This window comes from Molothrus ater, chromosome 4 (assembly GCF_012460135.2).
Source record: "Molothrus ater isolate BHLD 08-10-18 breed brown headed cowbird chromosome 4, BPBGC_Mater_1.1, whole genome shotgun sequence".
Taxonomy (NCBI): domain Eukaryota; kingdom Metazoa; phylum Chordata; class Aves; order Passeriformes; family Icteridae; genus Molothrus; species Molothrus ater.
In genome coordinates, this window is record NC_050481.2 from 50,280,832 (window position 1) to 50,289,007 (window position 8,176).

The window sequence follows — 8,176 nt, forward strand, 5'->3', positions numbered from 1 at the left end:
AGACAATGATGTATTAGCCACATACTTTTTGTAGCCAATTTCTTATTTGTGTTTTCTGAGAACCCTTCTTAAAAAAATGTAATTAAAGGCATGTAGAAATCCAACAAAGTCACCCTTGTTTCTAGCAACTTTTCAAGTTTCTTTTTGCTCTTTTACCCTAGATCTATGAGGCAATGCAGCCTCAAAGAGAAATGGATATCACAATATATTACATTATTTTGCATGCTAACTCTGAGGACTGAACAGTATATAAAAAACCCAAGGTTGATACTGTGTCATACTTAAACAAACATTGTACTGCTGGAAGGTATTTAATGTAAATGTGAAGCTTCTTGGCATTCATCTCTTTTTAACAAAAATAAACACCTTGCAAAGTCAACAGCATAAATACTGCAATTTGTTATTTCCAAAGAAAAACACTTACTACTAAATCAAATCAGTTAAGTAGAAGTCAAAATGCTAGGTTTTAGGAGAGGCTGAAAGTGCAAGTTTCTCAGAGCATAAATTTAGCAGCACCAGAAAGTCTCCTTATCTAACCCGTATCATTCTGTATATTACTGTTCTGCATGTTCCATTTCCCTTTCCCAGCCATTCTTTCTTTGTTTTCCCCTCCTGTCACTTGTTGTAAACAAATCCCACCAGAAATTATGCCAATTTCAAGCTGCTGGTGTTAATGTCCTTCAAGTTTCCCCTGAGGACTAGGTTTTAATTCAAGATCATGAAGTATTTATGTATATGCTTAATTCAGACCTAAAAATAGTTTTGTTTTTCTCAACAGGCCTATTCCCAGCCATAAAATTAAGCACACATTACGCCCAAAGAGTAGCCATGCTCTCAGCCCATCCATGTCTGCCCTAACTCCACTGCTTGGAATTTTAGCACCTTTACCCATCTCTGATTGCCACCTTTCAGTTCATCCCCTCTGAAATTTGGCTCTGCAGGTGCCATGGGAGTTTACCATACACATTAGTACAGTAGACTCAAACAAGTTTCCTCTTCCTCCCAAGTGTCTGATTAACTCATGCTTATTAAATGTTTATTTCACCTCTAATCCAAAAAGGGAATAGACAAGATATAAAAATACAGCTCTACACTAGTTTTCTTCTACCTCAACTTTGATGTTCCTTTGGCAGCTCTAAGCACCATTCAGCTTCATTACTCTGGGCTGTGCTTAGCACACTGGATGTCTCCAGTTGTTCTCCCAGTGCTCACAGACATAACTGGGACAGTTCCTCTTTCGCCTCTCCACCAGCATCTTTTGAAGGGTGTTGGTTGCCTGTGCACTCAAAACTGAGAACAGCTTGAGTGGCACTCCTCAGCTGACAGCTTTGCACAGTTTATAGAGATATAAACAGACACAGTTTATAGAGATATAGAGAATATGAACCTTATTGCTCCTACTGTTTAGCCTGCTTAATTCAGCTGTATTTGCTCCATCAGCACAAAAACAGCCAGTCAAACTGTTAACACATAAGATATTTTCACAAACCACATTAATCTATCTATCCCTACCTTCTATACTAGGGAACACCAGGCTGACTCATTAATGTGGAAGATGCACATGGAAACATATGTGTGCCCTTTGTCCTCAGCTTCTCTTTTGCTCTGATCAACCCAGCCACTTTTCACAAGTGGGGGGGCTTAGAAGCATGCGACACTACACTGATGGTCCTGCTCTAGCAAAACCTGATAGTGTGTTTTTTAAAACCCTAACCTAATTTAAAAAAATATATTAGTCTCTTGCTCTCAAAAATCAAGTTACATTCTCACCGTGTTATGCCACCAAGTTAAAAGGGATCCTCAGGAGAAGTGAGGGTGATGGCAAGACAGCATGAAAGGGAGAGCTACACAAATCATTATTTCTGCTATTCTGGACCCCATGTGAAGGTACATGTGTAGGCAGCATTGGATCATGCAAGACAGCATTCCTCAAAACTCACTCACTCTCAAGGGCAAGGTATTGGCTCCAGGTGCCAGTTGGTTAGATGAAGTCAGGTAAGCTTTGGAGAATCTTGTGAGGTTATTGTGTTAGCAACCTGGGAAAGTGAGGTACTGAAAATCAGGTTTGTGTACCTGGGGGAACACCAGGCAAATCTGGGATAGACTCAAACTGATACAGAAAAAAGACAGAGAGGAGAGAGAATGTTCTAAACCAAAAGACCACCACCCCCCCATAAAAAAAATGCAGAAACTTTGACAGTGGTGAAGTGTCATCCTTCTTTTGTCCTTTCTTCTCAACCGGACTAAATTCAATACAGACATGCAGCCAAAAGTTTTAAACTATTGTTCAGAACATTGGTAACTGCAGACTTAAGCAACCCTTCCCCCTGCTCCAGTTCCTTCCCTGCTTTGGTAGCACTTGGGAGTGCTGGGACTCACAGCAGAACTCACGAGCTTGGAAGATGTGTCATGCAGGGAAGCAGTCAGGGCTTTCACACAGCAATGACTAAATGAGGGGTTTGACCTGGGAGCTGAACAGAAAGATGCCATCATCCTCGACCTTTGCAGTTCTTCTGAGTAACAACTGCGCAGTTACTCCACGTCAGGCTCAGGACGTAACAGCAGCTTTAGTTTATGTAAGTTTCTGTAAGTCAGTTTTCCTCTCCTTCAAGAAGCTAAGCAAAAAATGCAACCTTATAGCAAGCTCTTATGAAAAACAGCTGGTCTTAAATAGCACAAATTTGTTCAGCTCTTCTCTGCACAGCATTAGCACTGAACCCTGTTGACAAATGGAACCAGAGGCACTGGTACTGACTGCACTTCACCACTGATTATTTTAGCAGAAATATCATACTACTTAAGGATTATGAGGAGCCCTGGCCTGCAGCCAGAACTCTGGAACATTAGCCAGAACTAAATACCACTTGTCTCCCTCTCTTTCTGATCCCTAACTGAAATTTACATTGTCTTTGCTCAAGCTGACAGATTTCTCTATCCACCTAGCAGGATGGATATAGAAAAACATAAATGAGGAAATATATTAAGTATGTCATGGCACAGTCACTACTGAGAACAGCCTTCAAAAAGTTTTTTTATTTAATTCAAATGGGCACTTGGAAGCATGACACATCCCTCTTGTTGCAAGGATATTCTTTTTATCTCATAGCTACTTATTATCTGCTGTTTGCCTCTGAAGCTATGGTTTGCTGTGGCCAAAAGCATGCAAAAGTCCAGAAACCAATTTACCTGAGAAATTAGTTTTAATTTCCATTATTTTTTCATTAAATGCTGATTTTTAAAAGACTTAATGCTTAAATGCTGTTAGCAAGTCAAGACTGGGTGCTGAATAACATAACCATATACTCTGGTACTAGTTCCAGTAATAAACACAGCTAAAATATTTACCAGTATAGCCAGCATTAATATCACTCCTCAAGTAAGTTTTATAAATAGACTATTAATAAAAAAATTGCAACAAAATGGTAGTATGTTCTTGATTACAAGTATACACATTTAACATCAACTATCAAATGAAGAAAATAGCTGACTGTTCCTGCCCATAACACCTGTTGCTATTTCCTTAATCAAGTCCATGGAAATTAATATGCTGATGATTGAAGTCTTCTGACTCAGCCTCATATAAACCTGAACAAAATATTGAGCTATTCTATGAATGTAATGCACTAAAAAAAAAAAATCTGTAAAAGAAAGGTTGCTACGTAAATTACATTATGAATACCATTCATTTTTATTCAATTGCATATCCACAGCCAAAATGCCTGCATGCAACTTTGCAGTTAACCAAATTAAAGTGAAAAAAGTGTCAAGTCATCCACATATCACTGAATGTGTTTCACTTTCCTTCCATCCTGTCGTTTTTCTCACCTGCAAATATTTCTACTTTTGTGTATTACCTATGATTTTCAGCATTCCTATATAACAACCCGTGACAAATTTCTATTTCAGCACTTACCAAGTGTGTTAAAAGTACTGTTAAAAGTATAGTCATATGCATCAGCTCAGAGGTGTTCGCTATTCAGAAAATATACAATTTATTAAATTTGACCCACGATGTTCCATTCAATCTCTGGGCTTAACGCAGACACAAATCCCACCATCTGCACTACTAAAGGTTCCTACAGCAGATCTGCCATGTTAGCCTCTCTCCCAAATAAAACACAGCACACAAAGGCCTCGATCTTTTCAAAGTGCGCTATAAATAACCACATTCGTTTCATACCTCTTGTGAACGCAGTTTCAAGAGATCATTCCTTTGTAGGCTTAGTTCGCGAATTTAAAGGGCCGTAAGGACACTGCGCCGCCGCGGGCAGACTGAAAGTTACACTCGGCCGTGCCGCGGTGCCAAAGGTCCGCTCTCCCCGGGGAAAGCCGCCTGGTGCCCTGAGACCGAGCGGGCTCTGGGAGGAGTTACACCCACCTGTTTTGCATAGATGGGCGAGGAAACAGCGGACAAGAGAGAAAAGGAGCTAAAGGCACCTCAGGTCACTGACAGATTAAATTCAAGCCGGTCTTTTGGTTATTCTGATGAGGAGCCAACTCTCCCAGAACAGCGGCACCGGCGCCCCCGTCCCCGGCCCGGCCACCCCGTCCGGCAGCAGCGCTGTTCCCGCAGCCAGAGCTGCGCCTTCGCCGGGAGCCCCGTTAGCAGCGACGGCGGGACCCGCCGGGAGCGCGCAGCGGCACGGAGCGGGGCCCCGGCCCGACCCGCCCGGCGCCGGAGGCGGCTCCCCCCTCACAGCGCGGGTGCAGGCACGGGCCGCCCGCGGCGGGTGCCGCACTCCTCGCCACAACTCTCCACTTCCTCTGCGCCGAGAACTGCTCTTCCTCCTTCCCCCCACCCTCTCAAAACGCTGCTCGGCCCCGGGCCGGCCCACAGTGGGGGCACGGCGGGCCCCACCGCCCCCCCTGACAGGCCTGGGTCCGGGGGTGCCCGGGCGCTGCTTACCGCCGCAGAATGTGCTCGCCGCAGGGAAGTGCCCTCGCCGGGCAGCGGCCGCGGGCTGCCAGGCGCGCCCGGGCACCTCCCGCGCGGGGAGGCGGGCGGGGCCGGTAACGGGCGCCGGGCCGGGCCAGGGGCTGCCCGCCGCCTCCTGCCCCTCGCTGCTGCCCGCCCGCCGCCTCCTGCACTGCCCAGCGCCTCCTGCGCTGCCCGCCGCCTCCTGCCCCTCGCTGCTGCCCGCCCGCCGCCTCCTGCACTGCCCAGCGCCTCCTGCGCTGCCCGCCGCCTCCTGCCCCTCGCCGCTGCCCGCCCGCCGCCTCCTGCACTGTCCAGCGCCTCCTGCCCTGCCCGCTGTCTCCTGCCACTCGCCGCTGCCCGCCCGCCCCTACCTGCCGGCGGGCCGGGACGAGGACGGAGCCGCGCCGCACACCCGGCCGGGCCGCTCGCCAGCGCGGGCGAAAATAGCAACAGGCGGCGGGTCCCGGCCCCGGGGGGCGGACGGCACGGCGACAGGGGGGCGCCCATGTCGCGACAGCGGGCAGCTGAAGCCTCCTCCCTGGCCCATGAAGTTCCTCTCGATGTGCATTTCGGCGGCGCTGCCTCGTGTGTCGGCATAGCCTCTGATCTCCCGCGGGAAGCGTGTCGTTGTCGCCTTGCGGCAGTGGGCGAATGGCGGGGTCAGCTGAAGTGGCGAGCGAAGCTGGCTCAGAAAGCTGGAGCTGGCCCGGCTCACAAAGCTGGAGCTGGCCCGGCTCACAAAGCTGGAGCTGGCCCGGCTCGCGGGCTCTGAAGCGGTCAAGTCCCCACTCGGCTGTGGGCCCAGCCCTGGGCGCAGGACAGCCTTTAGAGAGCTTACCTGAGTCACCTCGACGGCTTCCTCAAAGAAACCACACTTGCATATGCATAAAATCATTGTAAGAGTAAGTATTAGTTGGTCTTCCAGTTGCCAGAAATGATAAGGCATGAATGGATCCAGAGACTCAATTATACTTCTCTGCAAGTGGAGAAGATTAAGGCATCCTACATCCCCGTTGTGCAAACCACTTCTGCACTCAATTAATTTTCAATTTCAACTGCTACTTCTTGGCAGTAAGACCACTGATTTTCTTACTTTTAATACTGTGCACATTTGTAGAATCAGAGCTTTCTACAGGAAATCTGCTCTGTTGCTGTGAGGGAAACAGTCGAGCAGTCAAATGCAAGCACAATGTTGCCCCAGATTATGAAAAACAAGTCAGATTTTGCTATTCAAGCACATCTCCTACTTGCAAAGTGTAGATACAAAATCCATTCTGTCTCCATGACCTTTGGCATCTGGGTGTACTTCCTAGCACAGTAAAATACCACTTCGCTGGAAAGTGAGTTGAGGTATGTAAGTGGCAGTTCACCCAAAGAGCTTGTTCCCAGCCTGTGCTCAGGTCAAGGTTGGCTTCTTCCATTTCAGACATGGGAATTCCTATGAGTGCCTCTTGATTTTCGGTGTCCCCTTCACGGTCCTTGGAAACAGGAATGCTATTTCCTTGCAATCAGTGCCTTAGTTTTTAAAACATCTCAGCTAAGGACAATGCTTACTCCAGTTATTACCCAATATCAGTACCTGAGTCAAGAATGCCCTTTTGCTCATTTTAAGCCTGTCTGAACATTATATGCCTCTGGTAACCATGCTCTAGCAGAAGGTGAACTGCAATTCCCACCCAGACAGCTCCAGCACTTCAGCCAAGGCTCATGCATTCCCAAATTATCAGCTAATGATCTTAGGAAGACTTTTTTACTGCTTCACTGTTGCTTTTCAAAAATTATAATGAAACAGAGAAGGATTCTACAAGACTGTTTCTCGCTTTTTGGAAAATCCTTGCACAACAACAGAAGTCAATACTAGAGTGTCACAATTAGAAATATTTTCTTCTTTCTCCTCTTTGATACTGGGAAAGAAATCAGCCCCAGAATGTTCAGCCTGCCTGCAATCAATGTTACCTAATCATCACCTTCCAGGCTACTTTGGACAGCATTCCTTCTCTGTTTCCTGATGAAACTGGTACTTAAGTATGGGCAATAAAAAAGAACCACAATGAGTGTTTTATGTTCCAGTCCCTAAAACTTAAACACTTTTATATGTTCTAGGGACCGGCATCCCAGTATTCATGTGAAAGCTATGAGCACCAGACTTTCTAATAATTTTCTATTTTCTGAAAGAGTAGATCTCTGTTCTTTTTTCCTTCACAGGTTAGATTTTTCTTTACAGTAGCCTATTAACTAAAGCATATACCACCACATTAACTTCCTCAGACTGAGGAGGAAAATCAAGCTGTGCTTTCCACATCCTGCAAAGATGATGTAAAAATAACACCAGTTAAACCATTTTCTCTTTGTCCAGTCACATTCTAAAAAAAATGCAAGGAAAACCCCACCACTGCCTTTTGTACAGAACCTGAATATACAGCCTTGTATGGAGCCCTCTGTGAGAACATGTGGGTAATGAAGCTTCTTTTGTAGGTTAAGGACCAGAGGTATCTACTCACTTGGTCCCAGCTGGGCTAGGATTGTAGAGCAATATAAATTTAGGCTGAATGTGCCAGGCCATGAGTGAGGGCAGAACTTGGTGCTGTACCCTTTGAAGTACCACAAAGCAAACAGGAAGTTTCCACCCAAGATGCTTTCAGAGTTCAAGTTGCTCCATAGCTGGGCAGCAGCTGAGCAGTAATGTTTTTGGATTGTGAATTTGAATGTAGGCACCTATTTTGTGTTTCAATTGCCTTGTAAGCTTCTGTGCTTTTCCCTCTATGTTACCCATAATGATGATTTCTATTGTTATTATATAAAAGTCTTTTTTAGTGACTTCTGTCATGTAAATTTGTTTAGTACATTATTAAGGGGTGTTACTAACTATTTTGCAGTGCTTTGACTTAGAGAGCTCTGGATGAAGTCCTACATTCTTATCCAATGACATTGTATCTCCAGATGCTATTTATAGATATAACCTCAATTCATAAACAAAATTTGCACAACTGTTATTACAGCACATTTATCCACTGCATATGCTGTAGCAATACATGCCAGTGACATTAATTAGCGATTATCTTTGTAGACAAGAGGCTTTCTATTATCACTGATGAGTATTCAAGAAGGAGTTGAGCTACTGTTACAGATCCTGCCTGCTGCTGTCTCTGTATTTTTGAGGATTTCAGATGTCATGATTAATCCCCTCTCTCTTTCATTCCCATACATACTTTTGAAAATTACTTACCAATGTTTATGTATTTTAAGCTTCTCCTTTTT

At 45.4% G+C, this 8,176-nt stretch overlaps 1 protein-coding gene across 6 annotated transcripts in view; it reads right to left on the minus strand.

Annotated features, from left to right (window-relative positions):
• The window catches only part of TBC1D1 (TBC1 domain family member 1), a 100,701-nt gene extending 95,747 nt beyond the window's left edge, over positions 1–4,954 (minus strand). For 3 of the 6 annotated variants that reach the window (XM_036382527.2, XM_054514714.1, XM_036382524.2), the window contains exon 1: positions 4,181–4,333. The gene's annotated coding sequence lies outside the window, so the exon portion shown is untranslated. Of the gene's footprint in view, positions 1–1,944; positions 1,966–4,180; positions 4,334–4,378; positions 4,458–4,906 lie in introns of those variants that run through there. The other 3 variants (XM_036382525.2, XM_054514713.1, XM_036382526.2) reach the window with 3 other exon arrangements.
• Positions 4,955–8,176: the final 3,222 nt, after the last annotated feature.